Consider the following 26,499-nt stretch of genomic DNA (forward strand, 5'->3'; position numbering starts at 1 on the left):
CCCACCTACCCCCTCTTTTACGCTGCTGCTACTCTCTGTTTATTATCTATGCATAGTCACTTTAACTCTACCTACATGTACATATTACCTCAATTACCTTGACTAACTTGTGCCCCGCACATTGACTCTGTACCAGTGCCCCCTGTATATAGCTTCGCTACTGTTATTTTACTGCTGCTCTTTTAATTATTTGTCATTTTATTACATTTTTTACTTATCTATTTTTTACTTAACACTTATTTTTCTTAAAACTGCATTGTTGGTTAAGGGCTTGTAAGTAAGCATTTCACTGTAAGGTCTACACCTGTTGTATTCAGCGCATGTGACAAATAACATTTGATTTGATTTGAGTTGTGCGTTCAGGTGCCTGTGCCCCGGCAAATGTTCTTCACAATAAACAAACAGGCTCATTCTGTTCAGAACAACCCAGGGTATGACGCCATGTCATCTTGTCACTGTACATCAAACGGTGATCATAAATGTTGCCACTGTAAATGACACAAGTTTTATCATTTGGAAATGTGAAGGGCACATTTGGACTCACTGGTGTTTGGCTTGCTTGAATGACTTCAGAGGTATGGGCATTTCCATGAGAACCAACGTGAAATTCATAGGAGCATATCAAATTGGGTGTCAAATGAAAGTTCACGGCCCCGCTACACTTAAGCCATCGGGTGTCCGGCATTGCCATCAGCCGTTGAGGAAATGCTTCCTTTGAAATCAAAGAACTGCTTCACTGCCCGTGTTGCGACTAGCTAGGTTCACAATGTAAACAAAAGCAATTGGAGAATAGAGGATCATTTAGTACAACCTCTAGCAACAATTTTAATGAGTACTTGCGAAAAACTGGACCAAAGCTATTGTACTTACGCATAATCATTGAATATGATAAAGTAGGGGATAATGGAATAAAGATGCTCTTCCCCTCTGCTCTTCTCCGCAATCAAAACAACACGCCCTGTGTCGCAGGTAGAACGCTGATGGCAAAGCAATGCAACGGTTATAGTGGAGCTGAAGTGTAAGAGTCTATTTTGGGGAAATTAAGGCATGGATACCTTTTCAACCATTTTCCATCTAAAAAATGTTGCTTACAGTGGGGGAAAAATGTATTTAGTCAGCCACCAATTGTGCAAGTTCTCCCACTTAAAAAGATGAGAGAGGCCTGTAATTTTCATCATAGGTACACGTCAACTATGACAGACAAATTGAGAGAAAAATTTTCCAGAAAATCACATTGTAGGATTTTTTATGAATTTATTTGCAAATGATGGTGGAAAATAAGTATTTGGTCACCTACAAACAAGCAAGATTTCTGGCTCTCACAGACCTGTAACTTATTCTTTAAGAGGCTCCTCTGTCTTCCACTCGTTACCTGTATTAATGGCACCTGTTTGAACTTGTTATCAGTATAAAAGACACCTGTCCACAACCTCAAACAGTCACACTCCAAACTCCACTATGGCCAAGACCAAAGAGCTGTCAAAGGACACCAGAAACAAAATTGTAGACCTGCACCAGGCTGGGAAGACTGAATCTGCAATAGATAAGCAGCTTGGTTTGAAGAAATCAACTGTGGGAGCAATTATTAGGAAATGGAAGACATACAAGACCACTGATAATCTCCCTCGATCTGGGGCTCCACGCAAGATCTCACCCCGTGGGGTCAAAATGATCACAAGAACGGTGAGCAAAAATCCCAGAACCACACGGGGGGACCTAGTGAATGACCTGCAGAGAGCTGGGACCAAAGTAACAAAGCCTACCATCAGTAACACACTACGTCGCCAGGGACTCAAATCCTGCAGTGCCAGACGTGTCCCCCTGCTTAAGCCAGTACATGTCCAGGCCCGTCTGAAGTTTGCTAGAGTGCATTTGGATGATCCAGAAGAGGATTGGGAGAATGTCATATGGTCAGATGAAACCAAAATATAACTTTTTGGTAAAAACTCAACTCGTCGTGTTTGGAGGACAAAGAATGCTGAGTTTTATCCAAAGAACACCATACCTACTGTGAAGCATGGGGGTGGAAACATCATGCTTTGGGGCTGTTTTTCTGCAAAGGGACCAGGACGACTGATCCGTGTAAAGGAAAGAATGAATGGGGCCATGTATCGTGAGATTTTGAGTGAAAACCTCCTTCCATCAGCAAGGGCATTGAAGATGAAACATGGCTGGGTCTTTCAGCATGACAATGATCCCAAACACACCGCCCGGGCAACGAAGGAGTGGCTTCGTAAGAAGCATTTCAAGGTCCTGGAGTGGCCTAGCCAGTCTCCAGATCTCAACCCCATAGAAAATCTTTGGAGGGAGTTGAAAGTCCGTGTCTCATTTTGTCTGTCATAGTTGACGTGTACCTATGATGAACATTACAGGCCTCTCATCTTTTTAAGTGGGAGAACTTGCACAATTGGTGGTTGACTAAATACTTTTTACCCCCACTGTAAGTAAAGGCTTTGATTTCTGGATAAACAAATGGAAAAGGGGTCTTTTTAAATATCTTAAGGTATGACAAATACATCAAAACACAATGTTGACGTAAAGTCCCCTGACAACTTATATCAACACTTATATTTTGTTTGGAGATATTGTTTACCTTCTGTAAGTTTTTAAGAAATATTGCCTTGTAATTCCGTTACCAAAAAATCTTTAAGATATTTTCTAATTTCTCCCTCATGAGTGAGGATAATGAAAGTTCACAAAGTAACAAGTAATGGTAGACCTACCATTTTAGTTATTGTGATTTTACTCATATACATTTTGTTTATGAATTATTAAGTGACTCAAACTCATAATTCCTTTACCAAATCGGTAACGGAATTACCCCAAAATCGAACGGAATTACTGCAACTGAATTGGCTAAAATGGGAAATCATAATAGTCACAAACCACAGTAGGGTCACCTGCTACTGTGATCTCTTCAACTGGCATACTGTTATGTTCAGCTGATAATGGTTTTCTTTGTCTTTCTGTCGTCTAGTGGTCAAACCAAGAGTGTTAAAGCAGTTTGAGTCTGGACAACCCCTCCCTCTCTCACTCACCAGTTAGGGCTGGGCGGTATACTGTATTTTACTATATACCGGTATTGATGCACAGACCTGTTTGGGTTTTTACTTTACCTTCTAAAGCGATGTTTGTTAAATGTGATATGCCGTGTGTAACGTCCATTTTTATAGTTTACACCGCTACTTGAGTCATCCTTCTCCGCTCTCTCGCTCTCTCTCCATGCCGCTTTCCACACAGACCTAGCCCTGTCCCTCAAGGAGCACATTTGTTGTTGCTTGACCAATAGACACTTGCGTTCAGTCTGCATGGTCAATGCAGCACATGTAACAATGTTGATGACAACAATGTTGTTTCCACTTTGCTTCTTAATATAAATCCACAAGCGTTCTATAATTATACTATTAGTTTGAGTTTCTTACATCTGCAAACAGCTAGTTTGTATTTTCTTAGAAAGTTTTAGCTAAATCGTGTTAAATGCTAATCGCTAGTTAGCTGGCTAGCTAATAAATGTACTGAATCAGAGCAAACGTAGCTAGCTAATACAGCCTGATACCAGTGCTGGTGTAGGCCTAGATCAGCATGTTGTTTGTGCAACAGTATCTTCTAAATCAAAGAGGAATAGGCAAAGCATGAATATGATAGCTACATGAAGAAACATTTAATGTAGCCAAAGATAATAGGGTCCCCTAGGAAACACTGACCATCACTTTGGTTCCTACCCTGTCACGATAACTCCTCCCTAGCATTTTCATTCATTGTCATGTCAAACAACACTGTATTTACATTCTAACTGTAGAATTATAATAAACATATTTCCATGATTCCAACAGTTCACCCAAATGTTTTGATCTAAATCACAAGTCAAATCGCAATTTCAACATTTGGTTAAAAATAAGGACTCGTTTTTTTTTGCCCATATCGTGCAGCCCTGCTTGGCAGTGTGGAAATTCTCAAATGAGTGCAGGAATTGATGGAAATGCAGGAAATTATTTCAGATTGTTTTATACTGTTCAATTCAACTTCAATCAGAATGGAGTAAGACCCATTGAAATCACTTAGAATGTATGTGTTGCCACCTTAGGGTCACACACTACTCATTAAGCAAATGTATAACTTTTATTAACAGAAAATACCATCGTACCGTCAAATATTTAAAATACAGTGATATGATATTTCGGCCCAATCGCCCAGCCCTATCAACAGTTAATGTCACCACCTCCCAGCTCTTACTGAAAGCTACCCATGAGCCCCCCTCTTTCCATTTACTTTAACCAGCATCCTCACCCACTGAGCATCGACCGACACCGGATGTCCATAGACGTTGAAATTTGATCAGTCCACCCTGGCCTTGATGTTAACGTCCACAGACGGACCGGACTGGACCAAATCTGAACCTATCATGGATGTATGTTTCACAAGTTTGTATAGTACAGTACAATTCAGTAGTACTGTACAATAAAGTACAATACAGTAAAAAAAAGTTGAGTAGATTACGGTATATTGTACTGTACTGAACTTTACTGTACTGTACTCTACTGCAAGTTACTGAACTCTACCCTAATTTCTGTCTGTAATAAAGCCCTTTTGTGGGGAGAAACTCATTCTGATTGGCTGGGCCAAACTCCACCCATGGCTGCACCCCTGCCCATTCATGTGAAATCCATAGATTAGGGCATAATTAATTAGTTCCTCATATGAACTGTAACTCAGTAAAAACATTTAAATTGTTGCATGTTGTGTTTTTATTTTTGTTCAGTATAGAAGTGTTTAGAAAACAGTCTAAAGTGATTCCAAAATGACACAATACATTATTTACCATTTCATTTCTATTGGGCAAAAAATAATCTGAAACACAACCAAAGCAAACAGCAAATGCATCCAACAAGTCTGTAGAGTCCCAAGCTTGATGTATTTATTGCATGCTGGGAATATGGGACCAAATACTAAACTTTTGACTACTTTAATAAACAAGTGAATTTGTCCCCTAAAATGTACAAAAAGTTCACCCGATATGGATGAAAATACCCTCAAAGCTGACAGTCTGCACTTTATTAACCTCATAGTCATTGTATAATTTCAAATCCAACGTGCTGGAGTACAGAGCCAAAACATTTGTCACTGTCCCAATACTTTTGGAGCTCACTGTATGAAACGCAGGTGAAATGGTTTAAAATGTATATTTTTTTAATGGTCTGCATTTTGAAAATGCTAATATCTGAAAGCTAATGTGACCCTTGACGTGTGTGTACACGTGCATTTGGTTTTTTGTTGTTGTAGTGAGTGAGTCCAAAGCAGTGGTCAAAATAACATAACTGTGGGCAATTTTTGTCTAAATGCCCTTTAATTTAAGCCACATTTGAGTCACGTAATAGTCACATCACATTTTGTATTGCCTCATTTAAGCTATAGTAAACATAAATCACTGACTTCCATGTGCACAAACATGCATCGCCTTATCCTACCAACATACAGTGCATTCGGAAGGTATTCAGACCCCTTGACTTCCACGTTTGGTTACCTTACAGGGTTATTCTAAAATGGATTCAATAGTTTTTTTCCCTCATCAATCTACACACAATACCCCATAATGATGAAGCAAAAACAGGTTTTTAGAAATTTGACCAAATAAAATAAATAAAATGAAATGCCATTTACATAAGTATTCAGACCCTTTACTCAGTACTTTGTTGAAGCACCTTTGGCAGTGAATAGAGCCTTGAGTCTTCTTGGGTATGACGCTACAAGCTTGGCACACCTGTATTTGGGGAGTTTCTGCCATTCTTCTCTGCAGATCCTCTCAAGCTCTGTCAGGTTGCTGCACAGCTATTTTCAGGTCTCTCCAGAGATATTCGATCGGGTTCAAGTCCGGCCTCTGGCTGGACCACTCAAGGACATTCAGAGACTTGTCCCAAAGCCACTCCATAGGGATGGTGCCAGGTTTCCTCCAAACGTGACGCTTGGCATTCAGGCCAAAGAGTTCAATCTTGGTTTCATCAGACCAGAGAATCTTGTTTCTCATAGTCTGAGAGTCCTTTTAGGTGCCTTTTGGAAAACTGGCCACTCTACCATAAAGGCCTGATTTGGTGGAGTGCTGCGGAGATGGTTGTCCTTCTGGAAGGTTATCCCATCTCAAAATGATGTCACTAATTAGGACCATAGGACCACTTTAAGCCGTACACTCCACAGAGCTGGGCTTTACGGAAGAGTGGCCAGAAAAAAAGCCATTGCTTAAAGAAAGAAATAAGCAAACACTTTTGGTGTTCGCCAAAAGGCATGTGGGAGACTCCCCAAACATATGGAAGAAGGTACACTGGTCAGATGAGACTAAAATTGAGCTTTTTGGCCATCAAGGAAAATGCTATGTCTGGTGCAAACCCAACACCTCTCATCACCCCAAGAACACCATCCCCACAGTGAAGCATGGTGGGCAGCATAATGCTGTGGGTATGTTTTTCATCGGCAGGGACTGGGAAACTGGTCCGAATTGAAGGAATAATGGATGGCGCTAAATACAGGGAAATTCTTGAGGGAAACCTGTTTGTCTTCCAGAGATTTGAGACTGGGACGGAGGTTCACCTTCCAGCAGGACAATGACCCAGTGGCTAGATGTGCCAAGCTTATAGAGACATACCCCAAGAGACTTGCAGCGGTAATTGCTGCAAAAGGTGGCTCTACAAAGTATTGACTTTGGGGTGGTGAATAGTTATGCACGCTCAAGTTTTCTGTTTTTTTTTGTCTTATTTCTTGTTTGTTTCACAAGAAAAAATATTTTGCATCTTCAAAGTGGTAGGCATGTTGTGTAAATCAAACGATACAAACCCCCCAAAAATCTATTTTAATTACAGGTTGTAAGGCAACAAAATAGGAAAAATGCCAAGGGGGGTGAATTATTTCGCAAGCCACTGTAAGTAGTGGTGTGATAGGTTGCAGCAAGCTAACTAGCTAGCATTTTCCAATCTGTTATTTCCTTAGCGTATATATTGGAATGATGCGCTTTCAGATGTCTCTTGAGGTTGGTAGTATTTTTCGCTGTCTACTTGTGGGTGCTAATGCTTTCTTCTCCCGTGGATACGTTGCATTCGGTCTTGTTTGAATCTACACGCTAAGTAAAGTGGCTCCAAACATCACCCCTGTTTGTACCGGGAGCTTGTACCACTGGGAGAGTAGCCAGTGCCTTATTTGCGTTAATGATTTCTTGCTGCCAGATTGGAGAACAGTTGCTGGGCAGACGGGTGACTCGTGAATGACCTGGGCATGGTATTTATTTTCCACTGCATTGCAACATTGCAATGAGAGAGCCTTACAATTATGCTAATGTCATAATTGGACCGAACAAATAACTGAAAAGCTCTGTCTCTCCAAAAACGCTTGTCCAGTCCATTTACTAGTCAGATTTTAGTCACAGAGATAATTTAGTCTCGTTTTCGTCAACCGAAATAAAAAAATAATTATTGTATTTTTTTCCGGGTCTATTTGTTAAGTTATTGTCTTGTTAATTGCCACTGAAAAATAGGTGTATTGTTGTTGACGAAATGTACACTGGTCCCCAAGGTCCCAACCGGAGTGCAGTATTAAATATAACAGGCCTGTCATTTTTCCGTCGGCTGTTTTTTTTTACTTTCACTGTGGAGGCAAACCAACCCAACTGGGGATGGCATTATGACTAGAGAGTAAATGGGGGCAGCTGCATGGGGAAACTATCCCCTTCTGCCTTTACTAAGAATGGCAGAGGTCATTTTCCCCGCATGCGTGCTTTGTGCAGGTTTTTGTCTCTCCAGATGGCTACATTTCTAGGAAGTGTTGATGGGCACTATCAGGGCACTCTACAGTCGAACACTGTAGACACGGTGAACATGTGTGGTTGGGTGTATTTAATACAAATATTTGATGTTTGTGGTCCGTCTGGAGAAGAAGAGGTGTGAAAGTAGGTAGAATACTTGTATTGTTTCTACCACTATGGTGGTCATTTTTCCCAAATGTGCACTTAGTGAGTGTCCTTGTGTAGACTCAAATGGCCCCTAGGATTCTAGCTGGATCAATAGGTAGGCCTATTTCATTATGCTATGTAGGCCTACTTTTTAAAGTAACTGACCTGTGAAAATCTTCTGTTAACTCATACCCAATGTTGTTGTTGATGCGTCCTATACTCGTATTTGTGGACAAAGCATAAATTGGAGGTAAAAAAACTATTCAAAAACCCCACCATTCAAACTTGTATCTCAAACAGACGGTTTCAAAAATGCTTGCTATTTCCTCATAGAACATGTCATGTTGGCTCATTGGCTGAGCTGGCCAATCAGCGGTCTACTCTCATTCATATTTTTTATGACCGGTATACACCCACACCATTCTGTTGTTTGGGTACGCCCACACCATTCCAACACAGAAAGGCTGCTTTTTAAAATACTTAAGGAAACATTTTCTGGAAGGAAAACTATTTCACTCATATTGTAATCATATTTCATAGTAAACTTTAAAGGTGTATTATGCCTAGTAAGGCCTAGTCCTGCAAAACCATGTATGCCAAAGCCTTTTTATGCTTTCGCTCGTTAGGAATTACATTTTGAGCTCTGACTAACTGCTTTAACCAGTTCAACAGGAGGGAGGTGTAAGTGAATTGCCATCTAGGCTATTCACACAGTGCTACCAGTTTGCCGTCAGAGGTCACTAGTTGACCCTGCTGCTCTGCTCGGCCAGGCCCAGCATGGCTGCCACAGCACGCCGTTGAGGCCGAGAGCTGTCGTCCGTCCAGCTCGCCACATATCAGCCACTGGTGCACGAAATTTCACGAGCCGCTAAAATGGAAAGTTCTGTAATCCCTGTCGTCCGTCAGTCCCCTTGACAGTGTGCTGCCTTGTAGTGCTGTCCTCCTCTCCCATCTACACTCACATTGTGTTGCCTAACAATCAATCTGTAGTCTGAGCACTGATATTACAACAGTACAATTTCTACAACATGTTTTACTCAGATTCAGCTCGTTGATCCTCTTATTTGCTGTTGTACCCCAGGTTTTGTTCTGCTGTGGAGAGGCCAACATTTCACTCCAAGTGACTCGGAACCCCACCTCCTCCTGCACATAAAGGCTGAGGATCTTTTAAGCGAAAGCAGATAGCGCTGTAAAATAGGACCATTAAGCTTTCAGCAGGTCCTTAAATAACCATTTACAGTTTTGTGACAGTCACTAGAAATAGACGCCTTACGCTGCACACTCAGCAAGGCCAGTGCAATATCTGGTTGCTAGGTGATGACAATCTACATTCAGCTGCGGATGTTGCTAAATGCTGAGCAGATTTGCTGTTGCTCCTGTGATGTGCTGCTGTGCGCTAGTGTCAGTGTTTCTCAATAGGAGAGAACAGTAAAAGGGCATCAGGCCTGTAAGAAATGTGAGCCTGGACAATTTTGTGCGTATAGGCCTAGGCTAGGGCTGTGGTGGTGATGAAGATTTGGCAGCCGGTTATTGACCGTTCATTAGCGTAAACATGTTTAGCATCTCCAGGTCTCCACGCATACGAGCCGCTGATGCGCGCCGTTTGGAACATCTACATTTAACGAAGTCTAATAAGTCCATTTGATATATGCCATCACAATAAATCCATTATTATTTTAGGCAGGTCTAAAGAAACAGAACCGAATATGAGTCGGCCTACTGTATGTTCTCTGGCTATGCGCCATACCATAGGCTGTAGGCTAGTTCATTTAGCAGACTAAAATATATGCTTTTAAGTCCTGTGTCATTACTTTATGATTTTATTGTAAGAATAATATAATTGAACTTAACTTAATAAAATGGCTATGTTGAGCGTACAAGTGATAATTTGAAACAGGTCCTATATGCTATAGTTATTTGGCAAAGTTTGTTGTGAATGATACAAACCTTAAATGTCTTAGAAATCAAAACATATATGGGCTGCATGATGCGACTATAGGCTGTTGACTACTTGAAAAGTTTGCACTCTGTTCCTTAGCTTCAGGTTGCACAACCAATTCTCTCATCAAGTGATCATATTTTACCCATCAGACTATTGTCAATTTAATCTAGTCTTTACTAATATGGGCAGGGGGGAAAAAATACATGTCATCGGTATGCACTAGAATAGCGACTGGAGGCCGCTTTCCTGCAGTTTAAATCATGCCGGGTAGGCTACTCCGGTTTTGTAGCAGAGCAGCTGAGAAATAAATATAGTAGCAGCTGGGATCCTCCTCTTTATAGTGTCAACCATCAAAACTCTGCTTTCACACGGGATTGCATTTAGAAATGTCTGGGCTTATAAGAACACTTATTTCACTTCACGCATCAACCACTGTTTGAGGAGCATGCAGCTTCTCGCTGCGTGACAGGTGATATTCCGCCCAAACTCTGTAAGCCATGGGATCTCCAACCCTGTTCCTGCAGCTACCCAGTGCTTAATTTGGGAAACCAAGTGAAATCTGTTTGGGAACATCGATAGTAACATGTTTTCACTACAAAACATATTTAATTAAACTGTTGACAGTTTAATGACTGCATGCTCGAGAAAGGAATGAGGGAGAGAAGAGGAGATGGAAATATACGGTGGTGAGATATTCTGTAGCTAAAGGTAATATCAGCTTAGTAATTATAATAAATATAAAAAAATCCCTATTACTAGGCTATTCAAAATCAAATGCAAATTCACTGTAATTGTATGCTAACTGTAAGCCGCCCTGCACAATCAATGAACCAACAGCATCGCCTAGGCTTATATGTTCTCTCCCAGACTCATGGATAGAAAGTTTGGAGCGTAGCATTAGGTAACCAGTCCATCCAGTATGCATAATAATACAGTCCACACTCAAAGGCGATTACTAGAATATGTTGAATTTTAGAGTATAGGCTAGACCAGTTATGTACCAAAGACATAATTTAAAAATATTTTTCTGCCGTGCATACAATGCGGTAGGCTATTAGGCTATGTTGGAAATTATTCAGACCCCTTGACTTTTTCCACATTTTGTTAGGTTACAGCCTTATTCTAAAATGTATTACATTGTTTTTTTTCCTCATCAATCTACACACGATACCCCATAATTTTTGCTAATCTATTAAAAATAAACTATCACAGTATTCAGACCCGAAGCCACTCCTGCGTTGTCTTGGCTGTGTGCTTAGGATCGTTGTCCTGTTGGAAGGTGAACCTTCGCCCCAGTCTGAGGCTCTGGAGCAGGTTTTCATCAAGGATCTCTCTGTACTTTACTCCATTCATCTTTCCCTCGATCCTGACTAGTCTCCCAGTCCCTGCCGCTGAAAAACATCCCCACTGCATGATGCTGCCACCACCATGCTTCACCGTAGGGATGGTGCCCGGTTTCCTCCAGACGTGATGCTTGGCATTCAGGCCAAATAGTTCAATCTTGGTTTCATCAGAGCAGAGAATCTTGTTTCTCATGGTCTGAGTCTTTAGGTTCCTTTTGGCAAACTCCAAGCAGGCTGTCATGTGCCTTTTCCTGAGGAGTGGCTACCGTCTGGCCACTCTATCATAAAGGCCTGATTGCTGGCGTGCTGCAGAGATGGTTGTCCTTCTGGAAGGTTCTTCCATCTCCACAGAGGAACTCTGGAGCTCTGTCAGAGTGACCATCGGGTTCTTGGTCACCTCCCTGACCAAGGCCCTTCTCCCCCGATTGCTTACTTTGGCCAGGCGGCCATCTCTAGGAAGAGTCTTGGTGGTTCCAAACTTCTTCCATTTAAGAATGATGGAGGCCACTGTGTTCTTGGGGACCTTCAATGCTGCAGAAATGTTTTGGTACCCTTCCCCAGATCTGTGCCTCCACACAATCCTGTCTCGGCGCTCTACGGACAATTCCTTCGACCTCATGGCTTGGTTTTTGCTCTGACATGCACTGTCAACTGTGGGACCTTTTATATAAACAGGTGTGTGCCTTTCCAAATCATGTCCAATCAATTTAATCTACCACAGGTGGACACCAATCAAGTTGTAGAAAAATCTCAAGGATGATCAATGGAAACAGGATGCACCTGAGCTCAATTTCTAGTCTCATAGCAAAGGGTCTGAATACTTATGTAAATAAGGTACATCTGTTTTCACTTAGTCATTATGGGGTATTGCGTGTAGATTGCTGAGGATTTTTATTTATTTAATCCATTTTAGATTAAGGCTGTAACAAAATGTGGATAAAGTCAAGGGGTCTGGATACTTTCCGAAGGCACTGTATAGGCAAATGCGTATGCATAAGTTCTAAAATGCTTATGAGTGTTCTACATGCAATGCTTGAAATGCTTTGAATTAATCATCACGTTTTTAAACCGCTGTCCATTTCGTTTTTTGGCTTTGAAACAACATCCGCAACCACTCAGTTTCAACCGCTTGATGAACTGAAAAAATAAATAATGTAGCCTAATGGTGTGTTTTAAAAGCGTGATACTGTTCTTATAAGTGTTTGATTTTCGATGGCATTTTTATTGATGTCAGTGGTTAGAGGGACAATAGAGCACTGAGTACCAGGCCATTAGCGACCTCATGGTCGTTAGCGATTTGGGTACTACCAACGAATGTCCAGAGTGCATAAGAGGAGATTACCGTGACTCAACGATCACGTGGAATTTGACTGCGGTCATGAGTGCCGGTATGGCGGTAATAGTCACCACAACAGCCCTAGGTCTACCATTTTTAAGCAACAGGCCTCTGTAGGCTACATGTAGGTACTGTTTGCGCTTTGTCATTCCATTCCCTTAAAAAGCCTCCGGTTTGTGCGCTGTCATTCAATAATAATAATAATAATTGGTCATTTAGCAGACGCTCTTATCCAGAGCGACTTACAGGAGCAATTAGGGTTAAGTGCCTTGCTCAAGGGCACATCGACAGATTTTTCACCTAGTCGGCTCGGGGATTAGAACCAGCGACCTTTCGGCTACTGGCACAACGCTCTTAACCACTAAGCTACCTGCCGCCCTTCAACTGCAAGGATGTTTTTCTGTCTTTTTGGGTCCTACTTATCATGTGTTATGGCCATGGGTCCTGAATGAGAAAAGGCCATTAGCTAGATTGCAGTGGAAGCTGTAGATGGGGATTGACTCCTCTTGTCACAGTGAGTCCAGGTCATGTTGCCATTACTGAGAGATACTAAAGAGTTTAAGGCCTGTAATCCTGGGGTGCCTCCAGCCTCAGGTGCTGGCTGTCTCCCAGACCAGGCCTGTATCACTGAAAACAGTCTTTAACGTTCCTCTCGCTCCAGATGGTAAACAAACACAGACGCTCCCATACTTTACTGTATGTAAGCAGACAGTAATTCTCTCTCCATACAATCCTTCTCTACAGTATCACTATACGTTTTCTCTCAGACAAACACACACCTCTCTTTGTCTTTCTCTGTCAACAGGTCTGAGTACATTTTGTGTGTCTGTGGTTATGAAACGACACACTCAAACAATAGACAGTGAGCGAGATCGATTTGCCAATAGGATCTCTCCACACCATCAACTATGCAAAGGTCTGTTACAAAACAAAGGCTTTTTGCATGTAGTGCTCTCCAATCAATTAGTCACAATGGGAACACCAGTTAATTGGAGTGAACCTGTTAATCTATTATGTGTGTACATCTATGTTGTCCATATAGGCTAGTAAACAAGTATTGAATAGGCTGTCTCAAATAAAGCAAGGTAACTGCCAACGTCGTGACATTACAGTTGCTAATCTCATTCCACCTTCTAAGGAGGATTTCACTTTTTCCCACAAGCGATTAAGGCTACCCATTGTTGCTCTACAATAACAAGGTAGACAATTTCCCTTTCCCTTGAAGGAAAACCCATGGTGGTCCATTTGCTGTGAGAGGACGATGGTAGGGCTTTATCTTTTAAATCTCCCCAAACCTCTGTCTCGTCGTCTTCGCCGGCGTTCTAATCCCCAGCTCTATGGTGATAGGCCTAGTTTAATCATGCTGCTCCTGGTGGAAATATTTCCTTTCCTTTCTCTCTTCTAAAGCCATCCTAGGAATGTGTGCAACAAAGCATTTTTTCATTTTTTTTCAAGATATGTCAAAAATAGCTGCGGATGGGGAGACTTATCTCCGTGTCAGGCTGTATCTCCCAGGCCCAGTCATCTTTGCTGCTCCCAGAAGGTCAGAGATGATTCCCTCCCAGTCGTGATCAGGGAGGGAGGTTTCTATTTGGAGGCAATCTGGGTCTCCTCCTTTTTAGGTGGCTTACAGAGAACATGTACACTACTGTCAAATTAAATTGTATTGGTTGTTTACACATGTTTAGCAGATGTTATTGTGGGTGTAGCGAAATGCTTGTGTTCCTAGGTCCAACAGTGCAGTAATATCTAACAATACACAAAAATACAGACAATCTAAAAAGTAAAAGAATGGAATTAAGAAATATAGAAATATGAGGACGAGCAATGTCGGAGTCCGGAGTATAAGTATACAGTGCATTCGGAAAGTATTCAGACACCTTGACTTTTTCCACATTTTGTTACGTTACAGCCTTATTCTAAAATTGATTACATTGTTTTTTCCCCTTATCAATCTACACACAATACCCCATAATGACAAAGCAAAAACAGGTTTTTAGACATTTCTGCATATTTATAAAAATAAAAAAAACTGAAATATGACATTTTACATAAGTATTAAGACCCTCTACTCAGTACTTTGTTGAAGCACCTTTGGCAGTGATTACAGCCTCAAGTCTTCTTGGGTATGACGCTACAAGCTTGCACACCTGTATTTGATCCTCTCATGCTCTGTCAGGTTGGATGGGGAGCGTCGCTGCACAGCTATTTTCAGGTCTCTCCAGAGATGTTCAAGTCCGGGCTCTGGTTGGGCCACTCAAGGACATTGCTGTGTTGTCTTGGCTGTGTGCTTAGGGGTCGTTGTCCTGTTGGAACCTTTTTCATCGAGGATCTCTTTGTACTTTGCTCTGTTCATCTTTCCCTCGATCTTGACTAGTCTCCCAGTTCCTGCTGCTGAAAAACATCCCCACAGCATGATGCTGCCACCACCATGCTTCACCGTAGGGATGGTGCCAGGTTTCCTCGAGACGTGATGCTTGGCATTCAGGCCAAAGAGTTCAATCTTGGTTTCATCAGACCAGAGAATCTTGTTTCTTATGGTCTGAGAGTCTTTAAGGTGCCTTTTGGCAAACTCCAAGCGGGCTGTCATGTGCTTTTTAGTGAGAAGTGCCTTCCGTCTGGCCACTCTACCATAAAGGCCTGATTGGTGGAGTGCTGGAGAGATGGTTGTCCTTCTGGAAGGTTCTCCCATATCCACAGAGGAACTCTGGAGCTCTGTCAGAGTGACCATCGGGTTCTTGTTCACCTCCCTGACCAAGGCCCTTCTCCCCCGATTGCTCAGTTTGGCCGAGCGGCCAGCTCTAGGAAGAGTCTTGGTGGTTCCAAACTTCTTCCATTTAAGAATAAATGGAGGCCACTGTGTTCTTGGGGACCTCCAATGCTGCATAAATGTTTTGGTACCCTTCCCCAGATCTGTGCCTTCAACATAATCCTGTCTCAGAGCTCTATGGACAATTGCTTCGACCTCATGGCTTGGTTTTGCTCTGACATGCACTGTCAACTGTGGGACCTTATATAGACAGGTGTGTGCCTTTCCAAATCATGTCCAATCAAATGAATTTACCACAGGTGGACTCCAATCAAGTTGTAGAAACATCTCAAGGATGATCAATTGAAACAGGATGCACCTGAACTCAATTTCGAGTCTCATAGCAAAGGATCTGAATACTTATGTAAATAAGGTATTTCTGTTTTCGCTTTGGCATTATGGGTTATTGTGTGTAGATTGGTGAGGATTTTTATTTATTTAATAAATTTTAGAATAAGGCTGTAACGTACCAAATGTGGAAAAAGTAAAGGCGTCTGAATACTTTCGAAGGCACTGTTTACAGTTGAAGTCGGAAGTTTACATACACTTAGGTTGGTGTCATTAAAACTAGTTTTTCAACCACGCCACACATTTCTTGTTAACAAGCTATAGTTTTGTCAAGTCGGTTAGGACATCTACTTTGTGCGTGACACAAGTAATTTTTCCAACAATTGTTTACAGACAGATTATTTCACTTATAATTCACTGTATCACAATTCCAGTGGGTCAGAAGTTTACATACACTAAGTTGACGGTGCCTTTTTTTAAACAGCTTGGAAAATTCCAGAAAATGATGTCATGGCTTTAGAAGCTTCTGATAGGCTAATTAACATCATATGAGTTAATTGGAGGTGTACCTTTTGGATGTATTTCAAGGCCTACCTTCAAACTCAGTTTCTCTTTGCTTGACATCATTGGAAAATCAAAAGAAAGCAGCCAAGACCTCAGAAAAGAAATTGTAGACCTCCACAAGTCTGGTTCATCCTTGGGAGCAATTTCCAAACGCCTGAAGGTACCACGTTCATCTGTACAAACAATAGTACGCAAGTATAAACACCATGGGACCACGCTGCCGTCATACCGCTCAGGAAGGAGACGCGTTCTATCTCCTAGAGATGAACGTGCTTTGGTGCGAAAAGTGCAAATCAATCCCAGAACAACAGCAAAGGACCTTGTGAAGATGCTGGAGGAAACGGGTACAAAAGTATCTATATCCACAGTAAAACGAGTCCTATATCGACATAACCTGAAAGGCCGCTCAGCAAGGAAGAAGCCACTGCTCCAAAACCGCCATAAAAAAGCCAGACTACGGTTTGCAACTGCACATGGGGACAAAGATTGTACTTTTTGGAGAAATGTCCTCTGGTTTGATGAAACAAAAATAGAACTGTTTGGCCCCAGGGGGGGGGGGGGGGGGGGGGGGGCTTGCAAGCCGAAGAACACCATCCCAACCGTGAAGCACGGGGGTGGCAGCATCATGCTGTGGGGGTGCTTTGCTGCAGGAGGGACTGGTGCACTTCACAAAATAGATGGCATCATGAGGAAGGAAAATTATGTGGATATATTGAAGCAACATCTCAAGACATCAGTCAGGAAGTTAAAGCTTGGTCGCAAATGGGTCTTCCAAATGGACAATGACCCCAAGCAGACTTTCAAAGTTGTGGCAAAATGGCTTAAGGACAACAAAGTCAAGGTATTGGAGTGGCCATCACAAAGTCCTAACCTCAATCCTATAGAAAATGTGTGGGCAGAACTGAAAAGGCGTGTGCGAGCAAGGAGGCCTACAAACCTGACTCAGTTACACTAGCTCTGTCAGGAGGAATGGACCAAAATTCCCCCAACTTATTGTGGGAAGCGTGTGGAATGCTACCTGAAACGTTTGACCCAAGTTAAACAATTTAAAGGCAATGCTACCAAATACTAATTGAGTGTATGTAAACTTCTGACCCACTGGGAATGTGATGAAAGAAATAAAAGCTGAAATAAACCATTCTCTCTACTATTATTCTGACATTTCACATTCTTAAAAGTAAGTGGGGATCCTAACTGACCTATGGCAGGGAATTTTTACTAGGATTAAATGTCATGAATTGTGAAAAACTGAGTTTAAATGTATTTGGCTAAGGTGTATGTAAACTTCTGACATCAAATGTATACACACACACACAGTGTAAAAAACATTAATAACACCTGCTCTTTCCATGACATAGACTGACCAGGTGAAAGCTATGATATCTTTATTGATTTCACTTGTTAAATCCACTTCAATCAGTGTAGATGAAGCAGAGGAGACAGGTTAAAGAAGGGTTTTTAAGCCTTGAGAAAATTGTGTATGCGTGCCATTCAGAGGGTGAATGGGAAAGACAAAATATTTAAGTACCTTTTTGAACGGGGTATGGTAGTAGGTAGGGCTGTTACGGTTACCGTATTACCGCCACACCGGCGGTCACGATGGCAGTCAAATTCCATGTGACCGTTTAGTCACCGTAATTAGGCTTCTCCAAGCTCTGATACTGCTGATGGTCATTAGTAGCCTACCAAACTTGATAACTGCCTGGTACTCAGCACTCTATTGTCCCTCTAATCACTCTGACATCAATGCAAATGTAATCGAAACTGTAATCAAACACTTAATGAGAGCCTATGAGCTCATGGTTACGCAACAATTCTATAGGCTATGCAATTGAGTGAGAAAACAGAGTGATGGCCTCTATTAAAAATAGGAGGATCCCATCAGCTTTCTATAGGCTAGGCCTACTATATTTATTTCTCAACCTTCCTAATATTAAGCACATTGCTTCTCTTTTAAACAGGAGTATAGCCTACCTGGCTGGCATGAAAATGAACCAGGGGAAAAGCGCCTCCATTTGCTATTTAACTGCATTACATGTATTTTTTCCCTCTGCCCCTGTTTTGAGACAGGTGCATGATAATGGTCCATTCTAAATCAAAACAAATTTCACACATATTATTTAGTATATGTAAAGACAAGATTAAATCAAGAATAGTGTGATGGGTGACAATATTAGCCCATCACTTGTGAATTATGTATTATCACTTGTGAATGATGCCCAGCTCAAGGCAATCAGCGCATGCTTTTTTTGCGACTTTTTCAAATCATAGTCACACACCTCATGTAGCCTAGCCCATAGGGCTATTTGTTTTGATAAGATTTGTATCACAACTAAAGTAGCCAAATAACTTCTTAAAATTAAGCACATTCATTCGCTTTACAACGGGTGTAGAGCAGGCATACATACGCAGTGCGTGAGTTTCAAGTTTGGGGGAGATCATTTCCCCCATAAAAATGCACCTTTTATAATAAAAGCATTACATGCATAATCGCATTTATGATCACTTTTGAGAATGATTTCCTACTAATGGAACATTCGCGCCTACTGCCGTGCGCATTTCTGCGCTTGTAATGTGAAGAAATAGGATAAAAGTTTATCAACATTTTAAGCCAAACGTTCTCATCTATTGCGTCAGGCTCATTACTTAAAACTGTTTTTTTGATTCTAGTGGTTGGATTAATTTGGGATCTATCGCATCCCACAACTGTCCAGGGCTATGTTTGGAATATTTATTTCTCGCACAGAATAGAATCAGTCAACTTTTGGCTAGTGCTTTTGCTGTTCGTTAGGCCTACTCATCTTGTTGGCTGACAAAGTAAATGTGGACAGTTCTTCCAATACCTACCTCGGACTTGGATAAGGACACGCGCAGTTACCCTCCCCAATGTCTGGGTCTTTCTCACAGGCTAAAAGTGTAGACAATCAAGTGAGTGATAGGTGCTTCGGCACGCAGCGGGGAGAAGGGAATTATAATTATTATATTCAGCCCAAGGGCACAACGGCCACTGGCCGCAATATACATGGATTTCTTTTTAGGGGGATTATGGCCACACAAAGGGGATGCAGCCGGAAAATTGGAGGCATGATGAAGTGCTTGTCAAATTGTGAATGAGAGACTGATTAATTGTGCACAGCCTGCGCAAAAAAACAAAACAGAGCTTTCAAATCATAATTAATTGCATCATGCAGCCTTAGAATGTATTACAAATCTAAACATATAGCCCAACATTTGTATCACAACTAAATTTACATAAATAACTCTAAATTAAGCATATAGGAGTACCTGTTTCTTGTTTGTTATCTGCTCAACACAGATAGCTGCATGTGCGCACTCCCTCATCATTTGGAGAAAATACCCTTTCTATTTTATTCAGCTATGTTCAATTGTATTCTTCATACTATAAAATAATGCCACGGAATTCTAAGCAAATCTTGTCTGCTAAATGAACTAGTGTAGCCCACAGCCATATGGCATAGCCAGCTTAGGGCCTGAGATAAGGACAACGCAGAGTATGCTATTCTGTTCTTCTGAAATAGACTACATTTTCTTCATATCATGTATCTTTAGACCTGTCTAAAATAAATAATGGTTGTATTGTGATGGTATATGCTATATAACATGGATTTATTAGACTTTTTTAAATGTAGCTGTTCCAAAGGTCTGCATCAGTGGCTTGTAGGCTATGCGTGAAGCCAGGAGATGCTAAATGTGATTGTTAATTAACAGTCAATTGCCGTGAGACCGGCAGTTATTTGCTTGACAATCACCGGCTGACAAAATTCCATGACCGCCACAGCCCTAGTAGTAGGTGCCAGGCTCACCGGTTTGTGTCAAGAACGGCAACGCTGCTGAGTTTCTTCCATTCTCAACAGTTTCCCGTGTGTATCAAGAATGGTCCACCACCCAAAGGACATCCAGCCAACTTGACACAACTGAGGGAAGCATTGGTGTCAACATGGGCCAGCATCCCTGTGGAACGCTTTCGATACCATGTAGAGTCCATGCCCCGACGAATTGAGGCTGTTCTCAGGGCAAAAGGGGGTGTGCAACTCAAAATAAGGAAGGTGTTTTTAATGTTTTGTAACAGAGTACGTGAGCGGAGCTGGAGCGGAGCGAGGAGTGGAGCGTGCCCAATTTGACTGGAGCGTGGAGCGAGATTCCCAAACGCTGGAGCGTCGGCCTTTTCGCCCGTTCCACTTTCTCTCCAATAGCGCTCCAGTAGCGCTCACTTCATGAGCTCAGGGCATGCCGGCCCAGAATGCATTTGTAGTCTACTTGTGTGCTGCTATAGCCCCTTGCTTTAGCTACTGTCATGGAGTTCGCTAAATATTTTCATAAAGAAACTGATAAAACACACAGGTGCTAAATCATGGCGACTTACAAAGATGTGGAGCAAGAGGGGAAGTGTGGTGATGTAATGTCCACAACTAAAGAATCACGTATCCCGAAAGCATGATGGTGTACTTATTACTATGTGCACATGCTAAAAGAAAGGAACGAGGTGGGTAGATAATTAAGTGTGTCATTGTAGCAAAGTATTTGTAAACTAAAAATCAGATCTCTTAAACGTTTCATTCATTTTTGTTCTATTAGCTATACAATAGGCCATAATTGATTTTGGCCCAATGGTCCTGTCATATTTCCATTTTGATTGGGTTATTTTGCCTAAAAACCTTTAGGCCTACCTATAGAAAAATAAAAACACAACTCTGCATCTCTGCCCAGCCTGGTGTAACAGTGTTGCTTCCGTCCCTCTCCTCGCCCCTACCTGGGCTCGAACCAGGGACCCTGTGCACACATCGACAACAGTCACCCTCGAAGCACCGTTACCCATCGCTCCACAAAAGCCGCGGCCCTTGCAGAGCAAGGGAAACAACTACTTCAAGGTCTCAGAGCGAGTGACGTCACCGATTGAAACGCTACTAGTGCGCACCGCTAACTAGCTAGCCATTTCACACCGGTTACACTGGCAAGAGTGGCCAAACGGGTGTTTAGCATCCCAAGTGGCTCTGCAAGTGTGGAGAGGATATTCTCCGCTGCTGGCCTGCTCTCCAGGCACCATCGCACCACAGAGTGACCAAACTCGTGTTTCTAAAAATGAATTCTTAAAAATGAATTCAAAGGCACTAATAAGTCATTTTTCATTTAATTTGTATTTAATTCTAAGTCACAGCCTATATGCGCAATTTATAGACTATAATGATTTAATACAACGAAATGTTTTAAAATGCTGAGTGCGTTATGTCCGTACCAGCCTATTGTGTCGTACTCACATATGCTTCACAATTTCTTTGTAGGCCTTGAAATAATTCAAATAATAAATAATATAGCCTAAATAATACATTTCCGTTCCTTCTTAGGCTCCCTGTCTGGCTCCTGACCTATTTAGAGTGTTTATATGCTGTTTAATACGACATGTAGCCTATTTGAAATTATGTGTGCTTCTTACATTCACCTTTCCATGTTTATTCAAATACTTTTCATTCAAATCATATGGTTTGGTTTCAATACTTCAAAACCAAATGGTAGGTCTAGGTAGTCACAAAAATAGATGGGTGTTGGTTAAATTGTGATTTTAATGAATGGAGGGAATTTGGAGCGGCAGTTTTTTTTTTTCTGTGAGCGCGGAGCGGTTTTTAGCGTAGTGGTTGGAATGGACATGGAGCACCAGTACGCTACATGAGCGATGAGCGGAATTTCCAACCGCTGAACTACTCTCACATACTCTGTTTTGTGCATATATATTTTTTTACAGTGACCGCGGTCATTTGGCTGGCCAATTAGTCATCCAAAATTCCATGACCGTCACACCCCTACCATACCATACCATGATTTATTTTCTATGGCACAGTAGGCCTAGTTATGATGATAACTAGAGTATTGTAACTAATGTATAGGGTCAAAAATAACTCCTGGCTCCAGTTAGGACAAATCAAAGGGAGAAAATAATGGAGAAAAAAAATGTTTTACTTGGTAGTCTCTCCGTTGGCCATGTCAAGGTAGGACGGTGCGACTAGAGGAAGTAAGACAACACGCCTAGAGATACACAAGGAGTAGGGAAATCTTCCACTCTCCTTCTCGAAGTGCACCTAAATCACACAATGCCAGAGGTGTTCAGGGGTGCTGGGGTTTGAATCCGACTGCTTGCCTTACCCCAGCACATTAGCCAGGGAATGCACTCCTTCACCTAACCCTTACAGATCTAAATCAGATGCTGTTTACAAGGTAAGGATGGAAACCACCAGGCAACAGCACTTACCTCACACACCCCATAAAGGCTGGAACCCAGAGCTCCCCTGCCCTAAGCAAATAATTCCAGTCTCACAGGCCCTACACTACAGCTTGCCGTAGACTCTTACTGTTGCTCACAGAGGAGGAATGTAAGCTGTGTGTTTGAGCGAGCAGCAGCAGCAGCACCGGATAAGGATCCATGCTATGCAGGAAAAGAGAGCGGGCGAAGAAATGTCTGTTACGTAAGACTCGCTAACCCAGAACACAATCACGCCTGATGCATTATGGTACAATCCACTCAGCCTTTGCCTGCCTGTGCCAGTTTGGCTTCAGACAGAGGACTTTCTGGAGTATAGAACCCAATTCAGTCAAAAGCACGGCATTATGGGTTATTGGAGGACTGCTCTTTCTACTATGATGTGACGAGACCTGAAGCCGTTCAGCAAGGCACGACAAACTGAAATGCATCAAGTGTGTAATAGCTCTAAAGCCAGGTGTGCCTACCCTTTCCTGAGCTTCTCTCGTAGCTTGATATTACCAGATTCCCCATTTCCAGAGTCCATGTAGTTAGCATTTAGCATGCATTTGGCTAACTTTAGTCTCCAAGGCTTTTGATCCAAATCAAATCAAATATATTATTTGTCACATGCACCGAATACAACAGGCGTAGACTTTACCGTGAAATGTTTACTTACGAGCCTTTTCCCAACAATACAGAGTTAAAAAGTAAGAAATGTAGCAAATAGAACATAGTAATGCAATAAATAACAATACCCAACTGGAACAGATAGTCTGCTAATGATGTTTTCCACTGCACTTTGTCTGCACCGCAACAGCCAAACGACCAGACCCTGTTGGGGTTCTGATGCGTCACATCCCTGTCAGTCCCTCCACGCCACAGGAACATTTTCACTAGGTTCGAAGCCGCGGAGGGAATTCCTGTGGAACGTTCTGGTGCTGCCACCTGTGCCACCGCAGCTCTTCAATGTCTGTTTGGGTTACGTAATTCAGACATGTCACTTCTCAATGAAAGACTGCCCCCCGCCCCCCCCCCCCCTCATTGCTTGTACCAGCTCTATCCCTCCAGCAGTGGACAGAATGTGTGTCTTCAAGTTTTCATGTTAGTTTGTTTAGGAGTGTGTGTGTGTACAGTATGTAAATTAGGTTGGTTTGTGTGTGTTCATGTACACACAAATATACACACAGCACACACGTTACTCAACGCTATACACGTCAGTTACTACAGCGACTGAAATGACTGCAACACTTAACAAAGCGCTGCAGTTAGTTTCAGAATGGGTGGCAAGGAAAAATGTATGCACTCACTAACTGTAAGTCGCGTCTGCTAAATTACTAAAATGTAAATGTAAAGTATGTCCATAATAAAGCGCTATTCTGCATTCTTAACAGCACTATCAACAAGGCAGGTCCTACAGGCCCTAGTTTTGTCGCACCTGGACTACTGTTCAGTCGTGTGATCAGGTGCCACAAAGAGGGACTTAGGAAAAGTGCAATTGGCTCAGAACAGGGCAGCACGGCTGGCCCTTAGATGTACACAGAAAGCTAACATTAATAATATGCATGTCAATCTCTCCTGGCTCAAAGTGGAGGAGAGATTGACTTCATCACTACTTGTATTTGTGAGAGGTATTGACATGTTGAATGCACCGAGCTGTCTGTTTTGAACTACTGGCACACAGCTCAGACACCCATGTATACCCCACAAGACATGCCACCAGAGGTCTCTTCACAGTCCCCAAGTCCAGAACAGACTATGGGAGGTGCACAGTACGACATAGAGCCATGACTATATGGAACTCTATTCCACATCAAGTAACTCATGACAGCAGAGATAAAAATACACCTTATGGAACAGCGGAGACTGTGAAGCAACACAAACATAGGCACAGACACATTCATACAAACACACGATAACATACGCACCATACACACGTACACATGGATTTTGTGTTGTAGATATGTGGTAGTAGAGTAAGGGCCTGAGGGCACACACTTAATGTGTTGTGAAATCTGTTGTGAATGTATAGTAATTGTTTTACAATTGTTTAACTGCCTTAATTTTGCAGGAAGAGTAGCTGCTGCCTTGGCAGCAGCTAATGGGGATCTATAATAAATACAAATACAAACTGCATTCAGCAACACTGTACTATAAAAGGTATTGGTGAATAGGCAGTGTGAGGGTTTCAGTTAGTCACGTGCCAACGGTGTGTGCCGTTTGTGAAACTCTTTGCCACGTTTGCTGTGTACAGTACGACAGAGCTTTGTAACGTATATGAGAATCCATCTAGGCCTTGACAGTAAGGCCACGCTAATTAAGGAACATGAAGACAACACATGCTGGAAGTGGCCTGGGTTTATAGAGAAGGATGCTTTTAGACCCTAATGCAGGGTTCCCCAACTGGCATTCCACGGGCCGAATTTAGTCCGTGGGTGGTCCCATTTGGCCCTGCAAGTTTTCTGAACAAAAAAAAAGGAGAAAAAAAAGATTGTTGTTGTTGGACATAAGACTGTAAAAACACCAGGAAATCAGCTCCAAGTGATTTTAATTAAAGAAATCCGTTCCAAAGTATTCCCACGCATAATAGAGAGAAACGTGATCGTATACAAATGTAAGCAAGGTTTGAAATGATGTTTTAGTCAAACATGTTTTTTTAAATTTATTTAACCTTTAACTATAAGAACAAATTCTTATTTACAATGACGGCCTACGAAGAGGCAAAAGGCCTCCTGCGGGGACGGGGGCTGAAATATTTTTTTAAAATGTTGGACAAAACACACATCACGACGAGACAACACTACATAAAGAGAGACCTAAGACAACACAACATGACAGCAACACATGACAACAACATGGTAGCAACACAACATGACAACAACATGCCAGCAGCACAACATGGTAGCAGCACAAACATGGTACAAACATTATTGGGCACAGACAACAGCACAAAGGGAAGAAGGTAGAGACAACAATGCATCACGCGAAGCAGCCTCAAGTGTCAGTAAGAGTGTCCATGATTGAGTCTTTGAATGTAGAGATGGAGATAGAACTGTCCAGTTTGAGTGTTTTTTTTGCAGCTCGCTCCAGTCGCTAGCTGCAGCGAACTGAAAAGAGGAGCGACCCAGGGATGTGTGTGCTTTGGGGACCTTTAACAGAATGTGACTGGCAGAACGGGTGTTGTATGTGGAGGATGAGGGCTGCAGTAGGTATCTCAGATAGGGGGGAGTGAGGCCTAAGAGGGTTTTATAAATAAGCAGCAACCAATGGGTCTTGTGTCGGGTATACAGAGATGACCCGTTTACAGAGGAATATAGAGTGCAGTGATGTGTCCTATAAGGAGCATTGGTGGCAAATCTGATGGCGGAATGATAAAGAGCATTTAGCCGCTCGAGAGCACCCTTACCTGCCGATCTATAGATTACGTCTCCGTAATCTAGCATGGGTAGGATGGTCATCTGAATCAGGGTTTGTTTGGCAGCTGGGGTGAAAGAGCAGCGATTTACGATAAGAGGAAACCAAGGCTAGATTTAACTTTAGCCTGCAGCTTGGATATGTGCTGAGAGAAGGACAGTGTACCGTCTAGCCATACTCCCAAGTACTTGTATGAGGTGACTACCTCAAGCTCTAAACCCTCAGAGGTAGTAATCACACCAGTGGGGAGAGGGGCATTCTTCTTACCGAACCACATGAACTTTGGAGGTGTTCAGAACAAGGTTAAGGGCAGAGAAAGCTTGTTGGACACTAAGGAAGCCTTGCTGTAGAGCGTTTAACACAAATTTTGGGGAAGGGTTGGCTGAGTATAAGACAACTTATACATCTCATCTGCATATAAATGGATCAGAGAGCTTCCTACTGCCTGAGCTATGTTGTTGATGTAAATTGAGAAGAGCGTGGGGCCTAGGATCGAGCCTTGGGGTACTCCCTTGGTGACAGGCAGTGGCTGAGACAGCAGATGTTCTAACTTTATACACTGCACTCTTTGAGAGCAGTAGTTAGCAAACCAAGCCAAAGACCCCTCAGAGACACCAATACTC

The 26,499-nt window shown here is 42.2% G+C and overlaps 1 protein-coding gene across 1 annotated transcript in view; it reads left to right on the plus strand.

Moving 5' to 3' along the window:
- Nucleotides 1-26,499, plus strand: part of ppp2r5a (protein phosphatase 2, regulatory subunit B', alpha isoform) — an 85,297-nt gene that overhangs the window by 11,292 nt on the left and 47,506 nt on the right. The gene's annotated exons all lie outside the window — the stretch shown is intronic.

The sequence above is a fragment of the Coregonus lavaretus genome (assembly GCF_964263955.1).
Source record: "Coregonus lavaretus genome assembly, chromosome: 33".
NCBI lineage: Eukaryota > Metazoa > Chordata > Actinopteri > Salmoniformes > Salmonidae > Coregonus > Coregonus lavaretus.